A 22,408-nucleotide genomic window follows, 5' to 3' on the forward strand; every position below is an offset into this window, starting at 1 on the left:
ATCAGGGATGTCTTTCCTTGTTGGGATTTGCTTTGTTTCTGAACTAGTTTCCTCCTTCTGTTGTATAGCCTATTTACTGCAGGGGTCAACCAAACTGGTTTCCTTCTCTTAGAGGAGTGAGTCTTGGTTTTGCTAGGGAAGGCATGATCCATGCATTCTTGTAGGTGCTCCTAGAGCGCATTTGTAAAGGTTTCTGCATCTTGGGCAGCATTATCCTTTAGTGTGGGGGCTGTGAAACTTACCACCTCTGTCTTAAGTAAGGTGAAGTTTGCTTTAGAAAAGTTTTTTACTGTGGTTTCCTTAGTTGGGGGTGGTGGTGGGGTGTGGACATCCAGAGTGATTAGTTTATGGTCTGATCTAACCAGTGATGGGTTGACCTCTGGTGTGGAACACCTGTCGCCCATGTTGGTGATGACCAGGTCCAATATGTTTTCACCTCTGGTAGGGGAGTTTACCAGCTGATCCAGGGCATTTGAGATGATGAATTCCAGGAAGCGCTGGGCTTGGGAATTTGTACTCGAGTAGCTTTCCCAGTGAATGGTAGGGTAATTGAAATCGCCCAATATCAGGGTGTTTGGTAGGACCTTCATGTTTTCCAGTGTCTCCAGAAAGGTGGAGTGGTGGTCCTGGTTCATGAAGGGTGATCTGTTGCAGATTTTCCGGAAGTTAGTTGCACATGGATGATCTCAGAGGTATCATGCTGTGCCACTAACCTGGAGGTGTAGGTATCCTTGATGAATATGGATACATCCCCTCCTTTTGTGTTTCGGTCCATGTTCTGTGGCCGAAACGTGTGGTATGAGTTGTAGCCCGATAGTGCTGGGGTGATCTCTGGAGCCTTGAACCAGGTTTCAGTTACTGCACAGATTTCGACGTTCTCCATACTGAGGAGTGCTTCGAGTGCGTGCATTTTGAGATTTAAACTCCTGGCGTTGAGTAGCATAACCCTCAGTTTTTTGTTAATTGTGCTGTTTACGGAGGTGGGTTTGACTTTTGAGCCTTGCCTAAAAAAGGCACTATGGGGTCAGCAAGAGCCTTGGCCAGTATTCAAAAGTCTAGGGGTGACAGGTACAAGCCGTCTCTTGCAAAGCAACACGGCTTGTCAAGCATGTCGTCCCAGGCTGACAGACACTGGATCCCCTTTGAATGACACCAGAAGCTTAGCCAATTGTTGAAATTGATCATTTTTTTCTTTATACTGAGGTATTATTCTTGGTGAGGGCAGGATGCTACTCAGGCTCAGGGTCATACCAGCCTGGGCTACATGATCAGAGAGCTCTTCCATTTCTATTTTCATGTAGTCCAGGGAGGTACATCTCAGGTCATTCACATCAACATGTACAATGACAGAGTCATATTTGTACTTGTTCTGGAGTGACCTGAGTTATGTGGCGGATTCTGGCTCCCAACAGGCAGCTAACAGTAACATTTTGCTTGTCCAGCCTAGTGAGTGGGACATCAGTATGCCTGACTATAGAGTCACCTATTACTAGTGTGTTAGGTATGTTATTTCACCTTAAGGGCTGTGATTGTGCGGCACACTGATTTTGTGTTTTATGTGTTGTCTGGTTTGTGGTGGGAACTGCAGGTTGTTTGGGTGTCTGCTTTGGTGGTCTCTGATGCTTTTACAGGTTTTTATTTAGAGCCCCCGAGTATGATTTTGTGTATTTATGTATATTTTTTGCCAGTGCTGTTTTAGTAGGTCTGTGTGCAGCTGGAGTTGTGGTGCAAGTGTTAACCTTCTCCTCTTGACTGTCTGTTCCAGTCTTGGGTGGAGACAGCTTAGCTTCCAGTTTAGCTGTATAATTGCATCTCTCGCATATGTTAGTGTTTTGTGGTAAGAGGAGAGGGCTGTCTGTGTACATGTGGCAGTTGTAACATTGCCTCAGGATACCCAGATTCACCAGCTGGACTGGAGAGTGCACCTGAAGTTGCCCTTTGGTCATGCCTGAATAGTAGGGAGAGCTGCTTAGTAGCTTGGTTGGTGAGGGGTGAATAAAGAGCCTTGCCCTGCTAGGCAATCAGTGTCAGGGTATATTAATGCTTGCTATTAGGTCTGAGAGAGTGCTGGGCTGTAAGATGCTTTTTGAGTGCTTAGGTTGAGAGCTAGACTACTTTCAAGGGAAAAACTGAAGAGGAGATTTAGTGGAGCCAGGAATAATTTAACCCTAGCTAACCGGCACTGCCAGGTGCACAAAACAGTGCAAATGTAGTTTTTATGGTAGGGAAATGAAAGAGAGAGAAATTAACCCAAAATGGCCAATAAACTACTAACTTCTAGGCTGGAACCACTCCTCCAGGGACAGATAGGTTGCTCAACGCTCCCCTCTCTCACAGGTGAACAGAGAAACTTCCTTCTATCCAAGTAAGGTATGGGCAACTCAGAAACTTGTAACACAGCCCTGAATTCAGCACTAGCCTGAAAACTGGACTACACTAGCTTAGAATGGTGGGAAACAAGGAATTTGTTTTGTTTTTTTTGTTTTTTTTTTTTGAAAAGATAAGGCAAAAACAGTAAAAAATACACTTAAAACAGCTTTAAACGACTAAAACCCATCAGAAAAGGTCATCACACTTTAGTGTATAGCCTACAACAGTTAAACAAATTATAAAAACACCTTTTTAGAAGTGCAGGCAGTCAAATAAGTACAATATGTGAAAAAAACAAGCTTTTAAATCACAACAAACATTGGAAAAATCTGCGTGTAGGCGTAAAACAGTTAAGTACAGCAAGAAAGTACAGAAAACTGATAATCACTCCAAAGTCTCTCTCCTAACCTAGAAGGCTTGTATCAGTTTAAGGCTTCCTAGTGCTACCCAGTAGGTTAGTTACAGGAAAGATGGGAAACAAGCGCAGATGTGGTCTTTTAAACCAGAAAGTTGAAAGAGATGGACAAACTGTCCAAATGATCAATAAACAACAATTTCTGGGCCAAGAACCTCTTCTCTCATAGTAGACAGGCTACCTAGTGCTTACCACTCTCACTGATAAGCTAGAAGGCTTTCCTCCAACACAGAAAAGCTTGCAGGGCTCAGAAGCTTACCAACAGTCCTGGATACAGCAACTCTGTATCTGGACTAGGCTAGTTACAGGAAAGGTGGGAAACAAGTGCAAGTGCAGCTTTTAAACCAGAACATTGAAAGAGATGGAAAAAACTGCCCAAATGGCCAATAGCTACAATTTCTGGGCCAGGAACCATTCCTCTTGTAGTAGATAGTCTACCTAATGCTTACCACTCCCACTGATAAGCTAGAAGGCTTCCCTCCAACACAGAAAGGCTTGGGGGATTCAGAAGCTTACAAAGAATCCTGGAATACAACAAATCTGTACCTGGACTAGACTAGTTACAGGAAAGGCGGGGAAAAAGTACAAATGTAGGCTTTTAAGCCAGCAATAGTCCAAGAACAGAAGAGGCTCAACACAACCAACTGAAAATAAATAAAAAAAAAAACTTTAATACTGCAGCAAGTAAGCGCTTTCACGTTTCAAGAACGCTTCATCAGACTTAAATAACTGCCATAAAATCAGACCATTTAAATACTATTCAAAAGCACAATCGACCAATCAGAAATGTGAATCAATTAGTATTGTACTAATTATTCATTAAAAAGCACTTTTAAATACATCCCTATAAAATTATTACAACACATATAAATATGTCATCCAAAATACATTCTAAAATAACTTACATCACACTTATATTTCCTATATTGAATTAAAACTTAATGCACATATGAACGTGCTGCCAAAAAAGACTTGTGTCACACGTTCATTCAAACCATGTCCTTTGTATCCTTGTAACCTTAAAATCCATTTATTTTCCTTTTCTTCAGTATAATTTCTGATGTTACCTAGCCTGTTAGATTTCCTTATTAATTCTAACACTGTGAAACTAAATTTGTGTGATGTAACTTGTTGTAGAATATGATTAGCTAGGGCATTTCTATGCTGATTGTAAGTCTAGGGATATCATATACATTGCTGTGTGTTGGACTTGTTCATGCTTTTATGTGGGCATGACAAACAGAAGTCTGAGAGAACGTATTAGAGAGCATGTATATGCAATGCACAAAGAAAATGAATCTAATGCCCTGGTTAAAGAACACTACAAGCCGTAACTGTGGCTATATCCATTGTATAACCAAATTTTGTGTTCTCAATAAAGGGGCAAATTTAGTTCACCTATTTTTAACCACCTCTTCTTTCACCATGTTTAACAGTTGGATAGGATAACCTCTATCCATAAACATGTTTACTACATACAGTATTTCTCTTAAAAAACACTCATCTTTACACTTATCAATTGTCCTTTTACAGTCCCCTTCTTTTGATAGAAAGGGTATACAGCTATCAAAATGCAGGTATGAATTTGAAAAGGTAATTTATATATATATATATATATATATATATATATATATATATATATATATATATATATATATATATATTGGATGTAAATCTTTTCGCTTTCCTGTCCTTCTTTGACATCACACCCAAGTAGTTGATCTCATCATAGTTATAGTTGAAAGTAAATCTTAGAAAATTGGTAGTTTTTTAAGTACTCCACAAATGACCTTAATTCATCTATTGTGCCTTTCCAACGCATAAAAATATCATCCAGGAATCTGCAGCATGTTTGTATCATAGGGGCACGGTCAGAGTCAAATACATGTAATTTTTCCCAGGTTGCTAAAATACCATTGGCAGAAATGGGGCACATGCTGCCCCATGTCTACTCTTGATATTTAATGAAAGTACTTCTCCTCAAAATACAAGTAATTATTAGTGAGGACTATCGCCAATAACATTTCAATAACAAAAAGAGAGTCAGCTGATAAATGATTATAAATAACTGAGCTCAACAGTCCCTGGCTCCCATCCTCTCAAAATGCAAACATAAATAAATAAAAATAAATAACTGCAATTAAAAAATGACAGTAAGAAAGCAATGCTCACTCACGGTGTCACTTGATCATTTTGATCTAACCCAATGAGGGGCAGTAGATATGTCTTCAGTAAAAGGATATGCTCAAACTCTGATAAACTGTCGATGGACATATTTAGAGTTCATGGTCTTCGCTTCCTTCTCTGTGCTAAAACAAACCCCATCAATGTAATGTTCTTCTGTGTCAACTAGCTGTTGCCAGACTAGTTTATGCCTGGTTTACCTCTTCATTAAGATATCTCAGAGTTACTCTTTGTTGTTCCAAATAAGTCAAGAGTACAGTCAGTTGTATAAGAAAAATAAAAAGGTCATGCCAATCTGTCTAAGAGATGCCTACTTCATCACTATAAAAAGGATTTAGAAATGGTATAAGTTCCTCAAAATTACCACGAAGAAGTGACAGGTCATCAATGAACTTAGTGATGTTCTTAATTCAAAAGACAACTATAAGGCCTTCTTCAGCTATTATAGGAAAACTTAGAAGTAACCAACAAATTGTGTAATGAAATGACTTCTACTGATACCTCCTTTTCTGACCCCGAGGATGTTGCCAATATTCTTGTAGGCAAATTCTCTTCCAGCTTCACCCCACTCACTTTTCCATTTTCCTCTCCTTGCTTGTCTCACCTCTCCTTAGCAAAATCCCTCCATTAACTCTTCAGCTTGAGTCTCTACACAGGTTATATCCTCAAGGTGTGGAGAACAGCTGATGTGGTGCCCTTGCATAAAGCTGACCCCTCTACTTACCCTGGAAATTTCTGGTCTAGTTGCAAGGCTATGAAATGTGTTATAACTGAACTAACAAACAACAATATAAGAGACTGAGATGTCCAAAATTTCTGCTCACTCATCAACACATTATCTAGTGCCTTTGCGGTGTGAAAACAAAAATTGTGGAAAAAAGCAAGCAGAAGCTAACAATGTGGGTAAAATTCAATCACTGGTTAGTCACTGCTTTGACTGGATGTCAGCAAAAATGAAATCTAGAGAAAGCAAGGAAAAATCCACTAGAAAAGGAGAAGAAAAAATTCTGGTGGGGAAGAGCCTTGCTGCATTTCAACTAAAAGCAGTCCAGGTTTGACCTTTGGTACAGGAGATGGCATTTAGTAATTTAGAGGAAATGCTAGGTCAGATGCACTCGTGTGTGTTTAAAATAGGTGAGACACGAAAAGAATATAGAGTGAAATGACAGAAGGCTGGAAGGAATAGAACAAGCTTTAAGAAAGACACTTTTAAATGAAAATATTGCATTAATGTTATAAAGTACACATAAGCAATTGGACTGGTATTCCAAAACAGGATTTGTCAATTGAAATGGCACAACCATGTGTATGCCCCAGATATCGAAAGCAAATAACAACAGATCCTTGCAAATACAGTGTGAAGGCTCTCCTTGAAGGCTTGCTGGCAGATGTGCTAGAGTGAATAAACTATTTTTTCTTCTTTGGCTGTTGTCTGCAATTTTCATTTGGGTATTGTGGTTTTGTTGTTTACTGTGTGGTGCATGGCCCGAAAACTAAAATGCATTCAAATCAAAGGGGCCAGCACACAATATAACCAAGAGGTCTTCTTTAATGTCTTTAATATCTTGACATATTAGTCCAAGTGCATTTGTATAAAGAAAATTAACAAAACTCAATATGGGAAAAATATATCAGCATACCGGTTTCAGCACCACTGCCTTCATCAGTGCCATAAAAAATTTACAAACACCTTGGATTTAAATAGTCATTAGTATACCATAAATACCTCATAAATATTCATTAAGCCTAGGTAAAAAAAGCCCTCCCAGTTTAATAATCCAAGTCTCCTCCCTTTTATCCAGTATGTTATGCCACCCAGATTTATTTCTTCTGTATAATAATATTCTGTCTATAATAACAAAAGTGAACCTAGCTGTAGTATGTTTTATAGTATGTTTTAATAAGGCATTAGATAAATGACCACATCTAAGGTCACGTAAGTGTTCTGAACTGAACTTAAAGGGCCGAAATGTCTGACCTACATAAAAAGCAGAGCATGTGCATGTTGCTAAGTAAATAATCCAATCTGAACTGCAGTTACCAAAGACAAAAAACTTTAGAAGTGTTTTTTTGGTGTAAAATATTTAGTCTTACCCACATATTCACAAAAACTGCAGTTACCATAAGGTTGACACCCTTGCAAAAATTGACGCTCCATAATCCATTGATGTAAATCGAAATCAGTGTTATTACATTTTTTATGATGGTTGAACCACCCTGTCAGAGTTTTACCCTTTCTATAAGAAAAAAGCCATCTGAAAGGCATCACATTTCTCAACCGATCATCCGTTAACAAGATCCCCCAAGGTTTTAGTACTAAATCTGCAAAGAACCTGGTATTACACCCAAAATTTGTTGTTAACCTTAATGGTTGTGTCTGGTAGCCCTGACCTTATATTTAAGTAAATGTGATCTTTTTACAACTTTAATAGATGCCAGCATACCCATAACACTATTAGGTTTGTAACCTACAAAGCCGAAGAAATTGGGATTTAGGAATATTTTTAACAATTTATTTTTTTTATTTTTTATTTATTTAACATTTGTTGACCGGGAATGTCCAACTAGGTTCCACAGAGCCTGTTTTCAGTGGAGGCCCGGGGAGAAATGCTCCAGATGCATGTCTTTGGAATGTGGGAGGAAACTGGAGTACCTGGAGGAAACCCACGCGAACACAGGGAGAACATGCAAACTCCACACAGAAGGCACCCCAGCTGAGAATCGAACCGGAGAACCTCTTGCTGTGAGGTGACAATGTTAACCACTGCACCACTGTGCCACTCCATATTATTAAACAATATGTGTGGGGTGACAACTAGTGACATGTAGGAGTGTATTAAATTAGGGATATTTCCTAACCATGGTACTAACCAAAGTAGCATCCTCCAGCACTGTCACCTGAACTTTCAGGAATCTAATTTCTGTACAATGGAAATTAACCGTAAAATGTATCCCTCATTTATTTTCATTTAGATATTGCTTAATTAATATTTATTTACAAGGTGTTACTTATGGTATACTAATGACTAATTATGCCCCAGATATGGCCACGAGAAAGCAGCCAAAACCTATATTAGTTAAGATGCAGTCATACCATCAGAAAGTGCTGTTACTGAAGAGAAGCGAATCAGGGGGGTGTGCAGAGGCAGGTGTGAGATTCAAGTTGCTATATCCAGCTGTTTATAGAATATTTTTTCCTGGAGGAATAAAATACATTTTTGGATGCAGAACAGGCTAAGAAGGAAAGAAAAAAAGTTTATCCAGCAAAAAGTGAGCCATCAAGTTTACAGGATTCTGCTTCTCATTCCTCTAACAATAGCGCAGAGAGAATTTATCAAATAAATCGTTTCCATTGTTCCAAAGGAAAATAACTGACCAACAGAAACAATCCCAAGAGCTGACTAGAAAAATAAGGAGTACAAACCAGGAATCCAAACAGGTGAATAAACAAACTAATAAAACCAACACCTGTCGCAGTGCATATAAAGAACAAGTTTGGCCAGCAGACAGAGAAACAAAACGCTATTACAAACGTTGAGCGCTTTTGTTCCTACTCCTTTCCAGACTTAATCAGAACTAATGAAACTCTGATAAAAATACAAACCAGTAAGAATTACTTCGGCCATAAGAACTAATAAAGACAACACTCATGATTAAACACAAATTAATTCCTGCCATAATGTTTTAACTTTAAAATAGGGTTAATGTTACAAGCTTCATTTAACCCTGGGTGATTTGTGGCATTCAGTCTGAGCTGCCATTTAAGCTCACATACATTCAGATGTTCCTTTGTGATCCAACCCTGAGAGTCATTTCTTATTTGTTCAATAACTATAAAGCCAAATTTGTGTGAATTAAACTCAGCTATATGTACATACAGAGTATTGGTAATTTTACCTTTCTTAATATCCAATATGTGTTTGTATATACCTTTCTTAATATCCAATATGTGTTCATATATACATTCCTTTAACCTCTTAGAGGTCTTTCCTACATAATAAGCTGGACAGAACAAACATTGTGCTAAGCAAACAAAATTTTTTGAACAACATGAAAAACATGCTTTTGTCTTATTGGTTATGTTTCTGATAGAGAAGCTGTCCCCCACAGATAATACTGGAACCTTGTGAACAGCAGCCTTACTTAATTGTTCCATGCTTCTGTTTAGTTACATCACTTGTTCCATGCTTCTGTTTAATGACATCACTTGTTCCATGCTTCTGTTTAGTTACATCACTTGTTCCATGCTTCTGTTTAGTTAGATCACTTTGCACCATTCTATTGGACTCCAAGAAATTTTTAAAAGTTATGACTCTCCTATATATATAATGTGTGTTTTTTCCCCAGTTTTATTTAATGTGCTGGTATCTGATGAAAATAGCTTCCAATTCTTGTTAATACATCCTGCTATATCACTGTTTTCTAAAGTGTAGGCGGAGATGAGCAACTTCCTACTGTTTGCAGGTGAAAAAGATTCACTAGTATTTGACGTCATTGCAGTATTTTCTTCAGCATTACTACAAAGAATGGTTGCATATGTACCCTTTTCCCTTTTCATTACTACCTCCTCTCAAATTTCATTAAGAAATGCAGTAGGGTATGCTCTATTTGAGAATGTACTCATTAAAATGTCACATTCACTACAAAATACATCTGGTTCAGAAATCATCCTGGCAAGCTATACTAATTGACATTTGACTACCAACTTTTTTGGTGCCTAGGATACCAGCTAGAGAAATGGAGGTAGGAATTTAAAAAAGTGGATTTATAAAATATAGAACTATACCTATTGTTAACCATATCCTTCTGCACCTCCACATTGAGAAATGTTATTTTATTCTCATTAAATGTGGAAGAAAAATTAAAAAATTCCACAGTGTTACTGTTGTTGTTTATTTGAAGTATCAGTTCACAAAATGAATATGTCATCCAGGAATCATGTGTAAAATGTCCAGCTATTAGTATATTCGCTATTAAAAATGTTCTGATCCCCCCACTCTGCCATGGCATATTTTGTGAACATGGGGGCACAAGCACAAGGATTACATAGGACTTGAAACAGAGACTTGGGTGGTCAGTATGATGCAGCAGAAGACCAGAAATAACGTGAAAGTAGGAAATAAAAAGGATTACCTTTAAATTGTCATATGCCGTGTGCCCAACGTGCATAATGCCAAAAGTATGACTGCAAAAAACGACAATGCCGATTCACCATGTGTTTGAATGGCAAATAGGCAAATGCCTTTTTGCATTCAAACACATGGATCGAATGTCAGAAATGGCTTTCCAGCAAACCAATTTCGACATTTGATCCTTCGAAGTTCTCCATATTTCGGTAATACAGGTCACACAACAGGACAATCGCACATACCATGGGTGACAAATTGAAGGTAAACCAATAAAAAAGAACAGTAAAGTGTCATTTTCGTAAGATTCAGTTTGGACATGAGAACTGTGCTTCTGCAAGAAGATGTGGCTAAAAAGACTGGACGTTTGTTGATTGTGTTAAATTGGTGGGGGAACTGTAAAGCATAGTCCACACTTTGTCATTAATGTTTAGAAGGTCAATGAAGGGACTAAATATGCAACCATAAGAAATAAAAAAGTGTATTTTCTAAGTATAGTATGACAGTATATTTTAAATGCGAGCTGTTGATACTGGTGATATTAAAGTAAGAAAGTACTTTTTCTTGACTGTCATATATCTAGGGTTTATGCTGTAGCAAGATAAAGGCTAGATAGGAGCAATATAAACTTGTGGTCTTCAGCTGTGGGAGATGTAAAGGTCTACTGGTCATATTATTTGTCCATTAAAATATAAGTATTTACCATGTTTATACAGCTGCTTGCATAGATTAATGTTCTTATTTTCACTGCAGACAAAATATGTTCTAAGCAAATTGGCTACACAATGGAAAGCAATGTGCATTTTTAAATGTAAGATGGGAAGGTTTCATCTCTTCTTCATGCTGGTGATAGCAAAGTAAGAAAACATTTTTCTTGATTGTAACATATTTGAGATTTACATTGTAACAAGATAAATACTAGATATAAACAATATAAAGTTGTGAACCTGGGCTAGGGGATGTAAAAGTGTTTTTATTTTGCTTTTTCGGCTTTTCCTGGTTAGGGGTCGCCACAGCAGAACTCTGGTCTGCTAATGTTTGGCAGTAGATTTTTTTTTTTTTTATGGTGCCGAGTTGCCTGCCCAACCTTCGGCGAAGGCATGCCCATTCACGCATGTCTTTTGGAGGCCACTCGACTGCGGGGAGGACATGCAGACTCCACACAGAAGGGGGATGTAAAAGTGTACTAATCAGGTTATATGACCATTAAACTACAAAAATGTCCCCTGTTTTATACAGGTGGAAGTGTAGATTAAGGTTGTTAATTTGTGCTGCAGATAAATGACTTTTAAAGCAAATAGGATAGAAATGGAAAGCATGAAAAGGATTGTTTTCCAGTATTTGAGAAGATTTGTTTTTTTTTTTTTTGCATTTTTAAAGCTACTGGCTGTTTTTTTTTTTTTTTTGTATCAATAATTGCCTGCAGTTAGAGAAGTTAAGTCTAAAGTTACAGGTAAGAAATTAGGGAATGACTGAAGAATGCAATCTGAGGCATTCATTGAAGAAACATTCATATTTAAAGGTGAACTGACAAGCAATTTAGGAGAATATAAATGAAAGTTTTTAATACAGAGAGAAGTGAATAACTTTGCAAGTAGTAGCATCCCTTGCAGCATTAGCACTTAAATATTAACTGTAACATAGCACAATTAGTTTATTCATTTAAGGGTAAACAGTGCACTTTTTTTCTTAAAGCTAAAATAACTTAACTGAGAGCATCCAATCTGTTTTACATTTCTATGAGGAAACTAGAGATAGGATAAGGATAGATGGCTTCTGCCCATGGGGGAATGGAGGCTCTAGCATACACAGCCAGCATGATTAAACCTAACTTTAAAATAGGTAAAGCCTATGGTTGTACCTTTCTGAGACAACTGCCCCTATGTGGAGGGGTAACTTCCTTTATCAGAAAGCTTGCATAGTTTGATCTGTTTACTGTGAGTTAAAAAGGGTTGGAAGGTTTAAAATGTTTTTGTCTGTTTATTTATTGAGTGTTTTTATTGATGCAAGAGGTCTGGGAAAATGTGACATGGGGTTCAAACATGGATGATAAACAGCAACTGCATACAAGATCAGTCTGCCAAGCATTAATATATACATACAAATATTTCAAGCACAGCCATTAATGCCCTGCTAGCCAATATACCAAAACAGTTGTTCCCATAATATGTGTCCAAGCTGTTCTTAAAAATATCCAAACTAATGCTTGATTTAATGTAATTTGGTAAGCTAGTCCATGTATCAGCTGCTATCTCAGGAAACCAATTAATACACTTCTCATTCCTACAGAATCTTCTCTATAGGCCGTTGGATGATTCTCTAGTATTTTTTGATAACCCCAAACATTACCAGAGGTAGTTGTCTCTAAATGCCATATATACCTGAATAAGGCTTCCTCTTAAATATCTACATTAAACTCTGTACAAATTCAAATATTTTAGTGTTTCAAAATAACTTAAATGTTCACATTCATGGACACCCTTGGACAGTTGCGTGTACTCTTTCCAGTTTATTCATGCTTGTTTTCTTATAAGGTTTCTATATTGTTATTCCATACTCAATTTTGGGTGTAATATACCTTAACAAACAATGACTTTATCATTTCTGATTTCCTAGACATTTTAAATCTTTTTATGTAACTTATAGTTATATACCATTAACCAATTGATTTATATAATTAGAAAAACTCAAAACTGAATCTTCCCATATACCCAGTTTCAATTATTGTGTGCTATATTAAATCTTCACCTTTCAGTTTATGTCTCCCAAATATCATATGCTTAGTTTTTGATGCATTTATCAGCATATTATTCTCCTGTGTCCAAATGGTGAATTTAGTCAAGTTCTTTTGCAGACATACCTTATATGTAAAACATGAAACCAGCTTATGCAATTTCAAGTCATCTGCATGTAGACTGTAGAACACCTCAGAGGAAAAAGATCTGAAAGATACAATCTAAACAAGTATAGGCCTAGGACAGAGCCCTGTGGGACACCCTGACTGTAATCAAAAATTTTACCTGTAAGGCAAAAAGCAGTGCGTCAAAAAGATGGCTCAAACAAGACTATCAGAAAACAGAAAAAGCCATCCTGAGCAAGTAACTGACCCCACACAACTGTGCTACATCCAATAGATATGACAGTATTGTCCAAAATATCTAAAATCCGAAGGCAAGTAAAACTATTTATTAACATAAAACATACGAAAGGTTAAGCATTTTCATCTCAAGCTGTAAGAGACTTCATCAGTACAAATGCCACTCGTAACTGAATCCTTTATATAACAATCTGTTACTAATTATAATAATTAAGTATGGAGGCACTTAAAGGTACAAAGCATAAAGACATATAACAATTCTAAGTAAAGGAAATCAAGCATAAAAATGGTACATCCTGTAATGAATATAAAACCTAAAATCAATTCCGACTTAAAAACATATATATAAGAGAACGTATGTTCTGTTATGAATAATAGTTATAAACTAAGAGCACATTTTTTTTTTAGAAGGGGGACAACAGTGCTGTTGTCATTCATACCTGGAGGTACCATGACATTTAATTTTAGCTGCCAATATAGTTCTCTGATCTCCAGGTCTAGTTCCCACCAACCTCCTGTTATAGTGTCAACTACAATGTCCACAATCCCAAATTGGATCCTACAAGTACCTTTACAAACTAGACTATGCTTGTAAAGGGCATTATTTGCATTGGCTTTATTAATTTGTCCCACTTGTTTATTTCAGTTTTCGAAGTTGTAGTTTTCTACCTCTTTTCCATTTCTTATATGTTTTGTGTCTATCCTTAAATAAGTATCTTGTTTTAATGGAACTATATCCTCCCGATATTGTGTGCCTAGACCCTGACATTAAACTTGTTTTTGATTTTTTCGCATTCAAACAATTTTTCTATCAAATCTTTCCACATGCCTTCTGTAGTTTTTCACCAAACACATCACTACAATTAGTTTTACATAGTGACTGGTTTGCTACCATATAATCTGGTATTAATCTTCTATACATTGGCTTAGTTTTCAGTTTGACAGAGTTATCTAGCAACAAATTAACCTATATAAAACCATGATCACTGCACATCAATGGTAGCAAAACTTGACATGAAGTAACAGTAATTTCTTTAGGAAAAAACAATGTCTAGTAGGTTCCATTCCAGGGTAGTTTTTTTTTCTTTCTTTCAATCTGAAGCAATTGTTGTTCCTGAATATACATTGTGAATAATTTCCATAATAATGCTGTTGAATTAATATTATTCCAGTCTCCTTCTGCTAAATGTAAGTCCCCAGCCACTATTATTCTTCCCGCTTGTGTTTCCAGCAGGAAGTGTATGAATTTCTCCAGGCCATCAGCACTTGACTTTGGTGGTCTATACGCTCCAACAATTGTTATATGTTCCAAGTTTGGCTTTATTGTCAGTTACACAATCCATAGTATTGGTGTTATCATTGAACATGTAATAATCACAGGTCTCATAACTATCTTTAATCCATATCATAACACCTTCACCCGATTTTTTTGTTAGACTGTCTGTTTCAGTAAAAACATTTATACCCTGGCAGAAATAGTTTACAGTCATTCTTCTTTAACTATGTTTCACAAACAATAACAACATCAATATTTTGGGAATGTAGCAAATTTTCCAATAATAAAAAAAACTTTATTATAAGGGTCCTAGCATTAACAACCATCAGAGATGCTACAAATGTTGCTATATGTGAACTGTTAAATTTTCGACCTGATAAAACTCCTGCCTTGTGTTTGTCAAATACTGCAAAATATCTGCTGCAAAAATTCTCTTCCCTGATATTGACAAGTGCATGTCATTCTGTCTGAACACGTGCCCAATATTAGGCTTGGATGCTTTACACATTTCCATTTTTTTAAAATGGGACATTTTTTTCAAATAGATATTTATACAAAAATATTTTCATTCATGGTGACCTGCTCTCCTTTCTATATGTGGTTTTGAAAACTATGTCCTAGCACCTGTACAAGCTATGCTTTCCAAGAGAGCTGCAAGTTTCCTACTACTAGTTAAAGAGTCCTTGCAGATGAGACCATTTGCACTCACATTAATAAAAACAGATCAGTACTTCCTTACATTAAGGCATTCTAAGGCTTGTCTCACATCCTCTATTTTTGCTCCTAGCAAGTATAACACAATTGGATGTTCATTAACTTCTCTGCAAGTGTCTAAACATCTGTTCCTCTAATAATTGAATCTCCAATTACAAGAATATATTTTCTGACCAGATCTGAAGAATCTTCAACTTCCTATTCAATAATATCTGCTCTGTCAAGTGTTACAAAGGAATGATCTTCATCACCATTGATCTTATTAATCCCACTGTTTTCATTGATTATTGCATTTGCAAGCATACAATTCTCATCCACCTCCTGACTTTGTACATCCACAGCTTGAGCCATGATGTCAATGCATGTCTTTCTCCTCTTTCTCTTACAGTAATGTTCTGCAATCCTTCCACATTCAGTTTTGATTTCTTCATTTTTACTTGCCCCTTGCCTCTTTTTTCTACCTTCTCTTTTGGAAAAATGAAACTTTTTTTCTATAGAGTGAAGGTTTTCTGATTAAAAAATGTTATCATTCCCTGTGCATTACATAACAAAGCAATGTCCTTTTTAGTATGTATTCTCTTTGCTTGTATACATGTAAGCTGCTAGTGGGAAATATATATTAAGAGCAACTGTCATGCAGATTATGTGAAAGTATTAGCATCTTATGAATATAGTGGCCATTGCAATCATGGAATATCAATAGAATTTCAGGTATAGACAAAAAAGATGAGTACTGAATTATATTAATAAGCATAGGGTGCAAAAAACAATGTTATAGGAGACACATTTGGATAGCAATGAGCAGGTGAATTTGTCAAAGAAAACACTTTAGATTGGATATTCAGAATACTAGGTACAAAGGAATGGAGGGTGGGATAATAATAATAGTGATTGCAAGAGGAGCTTCAATACTGATAGAAGAGGAAAAGACATACAATAATTCTAGATTTGTGGTAATAAGTGGTTATTGTCAGGAAAGAATGGCTACACCAATAAGTATTTCCGTTCCACCTAAAACTACTATTATGGAGTTTAAGAGAATTCGTTTTCAGCAGGGAATATTGCTTATGGTTGGGGACTGTAACCTGATTTACAATAGTGAGGACATATCAGGGAGAATTAGAAGGGAAAATATAGCAAATGAGGGTAGATTTCTGAAGAAATATATGTGAATACTTGGAAAGGAAGAGGTGAATTTACTAGCAAGACCTCAGAAAGAATTTACATATTATTATTCCGGGTACAAGGAATGGGCTACAATGGAGAGAAATTACATTTCACAGGAGCATGGATATTTAATTGAAAGCTTTGAAACACACACAATAACTATTTCAAATCATGCACCACTAAAAGGGCAATTAAGTAAAGAGGAGACTCTGGCACTTTCCTAATTGTTTGTTAAAAAGCAGGAATTTAGGGAATAGGTAGTGGAAATGATTCAAGAGTTATTAGGGAGAACATACATTTCTTCTGAAGGAATAGCTAAAGAGAGTGATAAAAAGAAAATGGAGTTTAAAAATATGGTAGAAATAAGAGAGAAAGAGATATGAAAAATAAATGGCTGTCAGGGATTAATGTATTGCAGTAGAAATGGACCCTCATAGAACAAGAACAGGAGCAACTGAAGCGTGCTAAAGGAAAAATAAGGGAATATTTTGGAAAAATAAATGAGTTTAGAAAGGATGCTGTTTAGCAAGTATTTTTGATAACAACTCAACAGTACCAAAACTCTTAATACAATGACTTAGGCAAGAAAAAGTAAAAAGGGTTGTTGCCAAACTTAGGTAGCTTATGACAAGAAAACTAACCAGTAATTCTATAGAGGTATTAGCGATATTTTGGAAATTCTGTGAAAAGTTGTATACAGCAAAGGAATGAGGAGATCAAGATATTGTTCAAATGGAAATATTTATGGAAGACTTAATTATGTCAAGGTTAGAGGAAGATGATAATATCTAAGCTAGGAAGGGATGAGCTAAAGATGATGCTGTATGATCAATCAGCAGGGAAGCATTGTATTCATTCTGGTCAGTTTTGGTTGCTGCAAAACACCAGATCTGTCTTGGTATTTTCCAGTCTTCAAAACTCACTAACCTGTGCAACCATTACTTCAGCAGAAGTATATCCTGTGCTCTGGTTATGTATGGAAAGATGCAGTCACAATGCTATCACATGGTATACATGCAGACTTTAATGCTAATGCTGCTCTCTATAGCACAATGCTTGACAAATTAGCTAATTATGATGGGAAACTACAAAATACCAAAAATGCAAGTTAGTGATAGATATAAAAGACTTTGAGTTGGGAAACATTTTCTCCTGGCCTAAAGGGCGATTAAACCAAAATAAACAAAAAGGGGAAGAAAAACTGCACAGGATTCATAATGCTCAAAATGGTTCTATGTATGACTTGGACAGCTTTTCCACTCCAACTAATACACAACAAACTAATGACAGAATGAGAAATATCAGCACCAACAGTGCTCCTGCTCAGAATCTGAATAATATTAATCGTTATACACCCCTTCAGTCATCCTCGGTACTTGTGCCTAATATGGAGATGAACAAAATGGCTCATCCCACCAGGATTTTTCAATGTCCCACCTTTTCTCTTGCACCAACCAGAGGAAGTGAATGTGAAGAGGTGTGACCAATCCAGATGTTGAGGAAAAGGAAGAGAAGAAGGAGGAGGGACAAGATGGCAGAGTACCGGCCCACAAACACAGAGCCATTCAAAACACATAGCCAACAAGACTCAGAGGTAGTGGTGAATTTATCTGATTATAATATCGCCAATGATGACCATGAACTATTAGAGAAAGGACTAACATTTATTCCTTCTACTACTGATTACAGCTATGGAAGTGATCACTGACTCCAAGGTATTTATTAGAAATTTTAATTTTAAACTTATTTTAAAGACACACTATCTTATACTACACAAACTTGTAAACGAGCAAGTACTTTCATACCAGCAACTTCTCCCCCCTCACTGAATACATTTTCTACTATTTGTGAAAGGGAGCTTCACAAGTTTTATGCTCAGAAGGTCTTAAGAAAATGGTTTAATTTAAAACCTAGTGAAAATGAAGCACTTTTGAGGCTACAGAACAGCAATGAAATCATAATTAAGCAAGCTGACAAAGGTGGGGCTGTAGTAATTATGAAAAAAGTTGATTATGAAACAGCAATGAAAGAATTTTTAAGTAATTTTAAAGAAATTAGTATGAGTGATGTTAAAAAATGTAATTCTTATGTGAAGCTTGTTGTTTATGAACTGCAGATCAATGGTGATATTTATTTTGATATGTTTATTTATTTTTGCATTCCATGTCCCATTACGCCTGTCATCTATGGCCTTCGCAAAAATGCATAAATGCCTTGAAAAACCTCCTATGAGGCTGATTGTATCTGGAGGTGGATGGGTCAATGAGCCCATCTCATGTTCCTTCAGCATGTTTTAAGTAAGTTTCTCCCTAAATTAAAAAGTTACACCAAGGACACTAATGATTTTTTTACACTACCTTTATGAATGGTATACAGTAAACTGTGAATTGAGTTTTATCTTTGTTACAATGGATATAAAATCACTTTTTACAGTTTTTCCTAATAATTTTGACAGTGATAGTATAAGGCAGTTTTTACATATACACGAAAAGATGTTGGGAAGGGAAACTGAAACTGTCTGTGAGCTGTTAGAATTGGTATTGAGCAACAACATATTCATGTTTCAGAAGGATATTTTTCATCAGTAAGCTGGAGTAGTTATGGGGTTCTTCCATGGCTAATACGTGTGTGAATATCATGGCTGGGCAATGGGAAGCGCAACTCATCTCCACAGGTCCATCACAATTTGTAGAGAACATTTTGTTTTATAAGTGTTTTATGGATGACATTTTTTAATTTGGAAAAGGGACATTGAAGAACTTGAAGTTTTTGTTAACTGTCTTAACAATGGTACTAACTTTCTTGAGTTTACTATTGCTCATTCTAAAAATGCAATGGATTACTTAGATATGAGAATAGTGAGGGAAGAGAATGTCATTACTATGTCTGTTTATAAAAAGGAAGTGCATGTAAACAAGTACACACACAGTAGTATGCATGCTGACCATCTGTTCAAGAGTGTATTAATGAGTCAGCTATTGTGGGTCATTAGATTAAATACTGGTAACGAGAGATGTGAACAACAAATGGATGAGATGATCTCTGACTTTAAGGAGAGGAGTTATCATGCTGACCACATGGAAGATCTGAAAATAGAAATATTGAATGAGAGACAATATAGCTAAACCCTAATTGTCTGACAAAAGTTATGCTCAAAACAATAATATTACTAGATAAAAATGTGAGCATTTGCACTATCCAATAATGTATAATAGGAGGACCAGAGATGTTAAAAATGTTATTTCTAGATACTGGAGTCTGCTGTCCTCAGTACCAGAGATAAGGAATGCTGTTGATGATAAACCTAATTTTTCCTCTAGAAACTAATAGTTTGAAAAAATGCCTATATTATAAAGACTTACAGTTGAAAGAGAATAGACCAATTAATAGAGTAAGGATGTTTCCATGCCATAGCTGCTCATGTTGTTCTGATATACTGTCTGATAATGAATTTATACACCCCCTGGTGTATACACCAGGAAAATATGTCTTTAAAGCATCAGCTACATGTAATACTAGTAACATTATCTACCTTGCTATCTGTGTAGAATGTACTGAATTTTATGTAGGTAAGTCCACATGTAGGTTGAAGAATAGAATTACTGAGCATAAATGAGACATCAGGAGGAAGGTGAACACAAATCAACTAGTAAAACATCTTGAGGATATTGGCTGTAAGCATAGATTTAAATTCTGTGTTATATTAATAATGCTCTAGAGATGAGCAAGTGTGAATGGATAGCACTACTTCAGGCAGATGTTAAACCTGGAGTTAATGCTAATATAAGTCTTAAACCAGTATTGAAAAAAGAATGGTTATAAGAAAATAGCTAAAATTAATTTTTAGACTTTTTTATCTGCATGTTTATTTTGTATTTTTATGTTATATTATGTATTCTTTACGCTATACATTTATACTCTAGATTTTTAAGGCTATACCTTTAAGAAGAAATTTCTAGTTTAATGAACTGTGTCATGTGATTTTACACTGATAGTATTTAAATGACACTGAAAAATCTCTTTCTTTACACATTGAAGAAGAACACAAGTCACTATGAGTATGATGTACAGGGTCCTGGGTTCAAGACTTGGCAGGGCTGATTATTTTCTGGTCTAAAAGTATGTGTTTGTGCTTGTTTCCCGCCTTTCCTGTAACTAGTCTAGTCCAGATACAGATTTGCTGTATCCAGGACTGTTTGTAAGTTACTGAGTGGTGCCAAAGTCTGCTCTTCAATTTTTCCCTTAGATCTACTAGTTCTCTCCTCTCTTGCACTTTTACTAGCTTATTAGTCTAGCACTTTACCACACTTCTTGTAGCAATTATTGTAGCACAAAAAAGTGCTACCATCACTAAACATTCTATAAGGAAACAGCTCCGGTACTTATTATTAATGCCCACCCATCCAGGCATGTCTAAACATCAGTTCTTGTGCTTTCTCCTATTAACCTGATGAACTTGGGCATCCTGAACCAATGTAGCAACTGCCTCATGTACACTGACAACCTTACCTCCCAACACACAGACGTGCGGGAGATGCACTTATATAGTCAAACTAGAAGCCATGCACTCTCCAGCCAAGACCGGAATAGCTGGTCAAGAGGAGAAGGTCAACACTTGCACCATACGACACTGAACACATAGCCCTCAAGAACACACACCAGCACTGCCTTCAATAAAAACAGAAACCACACACCCACCTTTGCGTTGGCTCTCAATAAAAATCTACCCAAACAGCAGAGATCTCCAAGGAAGAAACGCACTCAACCACAACACAAATCATGAGACACATAACTCTCCTAAACTGTGTGCCACTCAACCAAATCCCCTAAGGCAAAAGAGCATGCCCAACACACTAGTCATAGGTGACTCAATAGCTCACTGGCATACTGATTTCCCACTCACTAGGTTGAATAAGGAGAAAGAAACAGTCAGCTACCTGTCAGGCACCAAGATCCACCACATAATGCATGCACTTAGGTCCCCATAACAACAGGTACAAATATTACTCTGTCATTGTACATGTGGGTGGGAATGACCTGAGATGTACCTCCCTGGACTACATAAAAAGAGACATGGAGGAGCTCTTGGATTATGTAGCCCTGAGCAGCATCCTACCATCAGACACACTGATGATGTCCCACTCACTAGGTTGAATAAGGAGAAAGTAACAGTCAGCTGCCTGTCAGGCACCAGGATCCACCACATAACACATGCATTCAGGTCCCTGAGACATGGAGGAGCTCTTGGATTATGTAGCCCTGAGCAGCATCTTACCATCACTCAGAATGACATCACAGTACAAGCAGAAAATGATTGATTTCAACAACTGGCTAAGTTTCTGGTATCATTCTAAGGGGATCCAGTTTCTGTCTGCCTGGGATAACATGACTGACAGACCTCAGAGATGGCCCGCATGTGTCACATTGGGCTTTTGGATACTGGCCAAGGGTCTTGCCACCCCTATAGTGCCTTTTTTAGGCAGTGTTCCAAAAACCAAATTACCACCATAACAGCTACAAATGCAATCTGAGGGTCATGCTGCTCGATGCTAGAAATCTAAATCTCCAAATGCACTTGCTCAAAGCACTCCATAAAATGGAGAACATCGACATTTGTGCCGTAACAGAGATCTGGTTCAAGGCAACAGAAAGTACCCCTGCACTACAAGGCTATAACTCATTCCACACCTTTCGGCCCCAGAACTTGGACTGAAGCTCCATAGGTGGTGGTGTTTCCATATTCATAAAGGATGTGTACACCTCCAGACTGGTAGCCCAACATAACACATCTGAGATACTTCAGGTGTAGCTAACATTGGGTAAGACAATGATTCAGATCATAGCCTACTATAGATCCCCAACCATGTCCCAAGACTCACACTCCACGTTCCTAAGCACCCTGGAGAATATTAGGGTCCAATCTAACACTCTCATTCTGGGCAACTTCAACAATCCCTCCATTAACTGGGAAAACCACTCATGTACCAATACACTTGCCCAACATTTCCTGGAATTCATTAATTCCAATGCCCTGGACCAGCTCATTCTTACCTCCACTA

This window comes from Protopterus annectens, chromosome 2.part0, assembly GCF_019279795.1.
Source record: "Protopterus annectens isolate FY-2018-M chromosome 2.part0, PAN1.0, whole genome shotgun sequence".
NCBI classification, from domain to species: domain Eukaryota; kingdom Metazoa; phylum Chordata; order Ceratodontiformes; family Protopteridae; genus Protopterus; species Protopterus annectens.